Source organism: Barbus barbus (assembly GCF_936440315.1).
Source record: "Barbus barbus genome assembly, chromosome: 39".
Lineage (NCBI taxonomy): Eukaryota > Metazoa > Chordata > Actinopteri > Cypriniformes > Cyprinidae > Barbus > Barbus barbus.
In genome coordinates, this window is record NC_136717.1 from 5,770,303 (window position 1) to 5,775,481 (window position 5,179).

Below are 5,179 nucleotides of genomic sequence, written 5' to 3' on the forward strand. Positions count from 1 at the left end.
CAAATAATGATATGACCCACTTTTTCTGAATTTTACTAGCCCATTTTATTTGTCTCTCATAAGATCGTATATACATGACAATAGACTTGTATCTATCATTGGGATACCTATACTTAACAGACATTCAGCATTATAGAAATAAATAAATCCAATGTAGTCCTAAGTAAACTGCCAAAATAAGATTATCTATGATAATGTCTATAACAGTAAATGTATGAGAAAATAAGGAAAATTAGGCGGGCAGACGTGCAGGCGGGCAGACGTAATCCACACGTTAACTTCTAACCTGACGCCGCCGTCACGTCTGTAAAGATCAACAGCTACACGTTATTATGGAAGGCCGTTGGGGCCAAAAACACGTGAATTTTAACGCGTCAACAACACGTTAAATACTAAACAACACGTATTTAACACGTGAAATACGTATTGTTTACGCGTGAAAAATCAACGTGTGAAATATGCGTGAAATACGTGTTGTTTACGCGTGAAATACGCGTATTTAATGTGTTGTTGACGCGTGAAAAATCAGTTTGAACGCTTCGGTGTCATTGGCTGCTGAAGACTTGGGTCAGTCTATTCATGTGAGCTAACTAGGCTACCACCATTTAACATGTGTCATATGTCTTTTTTTTTCTTTTCTTTTTTGTATAGCCTATAGAAGTAATATTTAAATCGCAGTTTCATGAAAAATTTGATAAAAGATCAAATTGCTTCATTTTTCTTCACTCATGCCTTTTTGTAAATAAACACATTAGTGGACATTCTAGCTTTAACCGTGATCAAACTTAAGTTAGCATCAAATCATTAACATTTGTGTGAGGAAATCAGTTACAGTGGAGGTAAGCAATCAATGCACATTTAAGAAACAGACCATTGCAATCAATATCCGTCTTCGGAAGACAATATCTTTTGTAATCGACAGCTTTTACTGTGCTTACATTTACAGCTATCGCCAGCAGGTGGCGCTTATTGAAACTTCTTTTTTGTTAAGAGATTATGCACTCGTCAGACAAACAGTAATTAGGTATGCAGGTCATTGGCGTTTCTCAATTCCAAGAACCCAGAGAAGAGACTTGTGTGGAGACCAGTCTTGCAAGGCTTTCTTGGAAGAGCGAACTCGGAAGGATGCAAGAACACAGAGCAGCATCCTTGTGAGAACTGAGATGTACTGAGTTCATGCTTAACTGACTGCATAATCTCAGCATAAGAAGCGGCCAATGAACAATGAATATAACAAAAGACATAACTTAAAATATTTCATACTATTATAGATTATTTTCGTATAATTGTATATCGTTTTATTTTACAGCGTTATATATTTAACCCTCTACTGCATGCATTTTGATGGCACATGATAAATTATTCCACATAATTTTTTGGTTTATTTGGGAACATTTTATTGATAATTTTTTTTTTACCACCCCTCACCCCCCCATCCCAAAATATTTATTCATTGCCTCAGGGCAACATTGCGCAAAAATGGTACAGAATTACAGAGGAAATTCTCCATTCACATATAAGACAAAGTTCAGAGAGCAATTCAAAATCACAAATCTGTCAAAAAATGTTAAGAAACCATTAAATGAAAAGGGAAAAACACTTGAAAAACACTGACATATTGCATTTGATTCAGACGTAGGTTTGTGTCATGGTGCGAGGCTGGTAAACTCCAGTCCTGGAGGGCCACTGTCCTGCAGAGTTTAGCTCCAACCCTAATCAAACACACATGCCTGTAGCTTTCTAGTGATCTTAAAATACATTCATTAGCTTGTTCTGATGTGTTTGATTAGGGTTGGAGCTAAATCTGCAGGACTGTGGCCCTCCAGGACTGAAATTTCCCAGCCCTGATGTAGTGTGTCCTGTCATATCATGTACTTTATCGAATGAGAAATGCAAGTTCATATATTACGTGACAAACTTTACTGGTATTTCAGCTTTCGTTCTTACTGTATCACATATTATGTATGTGCGTTGATCAGATTAAATTAACTTATTTACAACTGAATTTATGAATGATGCCGATCTCTTAATTCTCTGAAAAGATCAGGATGAGCGAGCAACAAATGCTTAAAAAGGTTTGAAATTAATACACATGATAAGCTTGCATACAGGTGCAGTAATGTCAGTTCCTTCACCTTTTGTCATCTTTGTATGCAAAGTAATGCCATATTTCACTTCTGCTGTTCCCTTTATTAATTTCGGGTGCGTTGATAGTTTCTTCTATTTGATCCATCACGTTATTCTGTTGTCACATTTACCGGTTGCGCAGCAATTCAGGAAGCACTGCCACCTACAGGTGCACTTCACAACAGCAGAGTATGAAATATCAAATTGAGCAAAATTATGATATTGTACCATTTGAAATATAATATACTGGTATTTTTCCAGTACCGGTATAACGCGCATCACTAGTTCAGTTACATGCAAATACACTGACATGAAGTTCTCTTCTAGGTGGTACAACTTGTCCGATATCTTGAGGTATGCACACCTTTCCGATGCAGAACTTGATGAAGTGGTTCGGCAGTTGGTTGGAGAAAATGAACAGATCGGATCTAATGCTGTTCGGGCCAGACTAGTTGTTATGGGTGTTCGAGTACAGAGGAGGAGAGTGAGAGAGAGTTTGATCAGAGTGAATCCAGCTGGAGCTGCACACAAGAGCACTATCTCACCGACTGCACCGGCGAACCTACAGTGTTGCAGGTCCCAACTCTCTCTGGCACATTGATGGGAACCACAAGCTGATCAGGTACATGTGGATGATAAATGGATTACATAACTTAAATGCATAATTTCCTGGGCTCTACAGTGCAAGTATATCACTCACATTTGTGAGTGCAAATGTGAAAACTTTCACCACTGTAAATGACCGGTGAATCTGATTAACCATGATAAAATCTGAATAACTAAGCACAGGCACAACACAAGCTTTTTTTTTTCTTTTTTTTAAATTAGGCTTTGCCCCTGAACTGTAAATGGCTTTTTAAAGTGTCTAATGTCCACCTGTTATGGCACTTATAATTGAGAAGTTTCTGTTGGCTTAGTATTATTAATAATATTGGTTCAGTGGTGTTACATTTATTTAAAAAAAATATTCTTTTACACTCACCGTACATTTCTGCCATGTGTAAGCATAAAAGTCTGAACTAATTTATTAAATCCTAACACAGAAGACAAATAACAGCTTTTTGTTTCATCTTTAGGTGGAGAATAGTGATCCATGGCGGAATCTGTGGCTACAGCAGACTTGTTGTATTTTTGCGAGCTTCAGACAACAACAAGGCTGGCACAGTGTTTGACCAGTTTGTACAAGCCACAGCTAGGCATGGGGTTCCATCTAGAGTTAGATGTGACCACGGAGGAGAAAACAATACTGTTTGTTTGTTTATGAACATTTATCGTGGATCTGAAAGAGGAAGTGCCATCCGTGGTAGAAGTGTCCACAATCAGAGGATCGAGAGACTTTGGGGAGATCTGTGGCGGGGTATGACTAATGTGCACCACCAGCTTTTCTCCTTTCTTGAGAGTGATCGAGTCATTGACTGTACCAACGAGCTACACATGTGGACACTGCATTATGTGTACCTTCCACGGATTAACCGGGACTTGGAGGTTTTCAGGGAACAGTGGAACAATCATGGCTTGCGCACTGCTGGTCACCACACACCAAATCAGATGTTTGTCAGAGGATGTCTTCAGAGGCAAACATCATCACTCAGTGCCATGGCAGAGATTTTTGGACCCAGCCCTGCTCAAGATGGTGCGATTCCTGTTGTGAATTGGCAGGAAGTTGTCACAGTTCCTGCAAACCAATTCAGTCCAACCCAAGTACAGATGCAACAACTGCAGAATGTGGACATTCTTGCAGGACCTGTTGGAAGTCCAGCTATCGATGCACTGCAAACCATAATTGATATTCTGCAACAGTAGCTTCCTGTCAATTGGTTCTATTGTAATTTTTAATTTTTCCTTGGCCATCTTCAAGAAACGTCTAAAAAAACAAATCTCTTCCATCTTTATTTGACCCTCTAACTCTAACATGCTCTATTCTCATTCTATTTTATCTATGCGCTGGGTTTTTCTCCGCAGCCAACGCTGAATTTTACTCCTGAGATGGGAGGAAGAACCCTGAGGCCAATACTTGTCTCGTCAAACTAAAACTTCCCATCCATAACACGTATGAGATGTTCACCAAGTACATGTGTGAGGGCATCATTCAAGCTCCCACTTTTGGACTGGCTTAAAGTTACTGTTTAATCCATAATGGATGCTTGAATGGCCTTACAAAACAAAATAGAACCTGTTGTATGTTTTTCTTATTTTCTTTGATGTCTGTTGTTACAAGTAACCCAAGAGTATAATGGGGAAGTTATCAAATGACAGTGTTATTCAAAGTTTAAACGCGCTCTCGCAGATACTTGACGGCTCTTGAAAGTAAACATTTGTGACCCTGGACCATAAAACCAGTCATAAGGGTCAATTTTTCGAAATTGAGATTTATACATCACATGAAAGCTGAATAAATAAGCTTTCCATTGATGTATGGTTTGTTAGCATCAGACAATTTTTGGCCGAGATACAAATATTTTAGATAAAAATATTGAGAAAATTCACTTTAAAATTGTCCAAATGATGTTCTTAGCAATGCATATTACTAATCAATAATTAAGTTTTGATATATTTAAGGAAAATTTACAACATATCTTCATGGAACATGATCTTTACTTAATATCCTAATGATTTTTGGCATAAAAGAAAAATAATTTTTTTTGACTCATACAATGTATTTTTGACTATTGTTACAAATATACCCCAGCGAATTAAAACTGGTTTTGTGGTCCAGGGTCACATTTATCGTTTTTGTTTTGCTTGATTTTAATAAAGTGGTAAGACCCGGAGAAAGTCTGCAGTAATTTTTTTTTGGCATATTAAAATGAATCTTAACAGTCATAGTTAAATATATAACGCTGTAACATAAAACGATATACAATTATACGAAAATAATCTGTAATAGTATGAAATATTTTAAGTTATGTCTTTTATGTTATATTCATTGTTCATTGGCCGCTTCTTATGCTGAGATTATGCAGTCAGTTAAGCATGAACTCAGTACATCTCAGTTCTCACAAGGATGCTGCTCTGTGTTCTTGCATCCTACCGAGTTCGCTCTTCCAAGAAA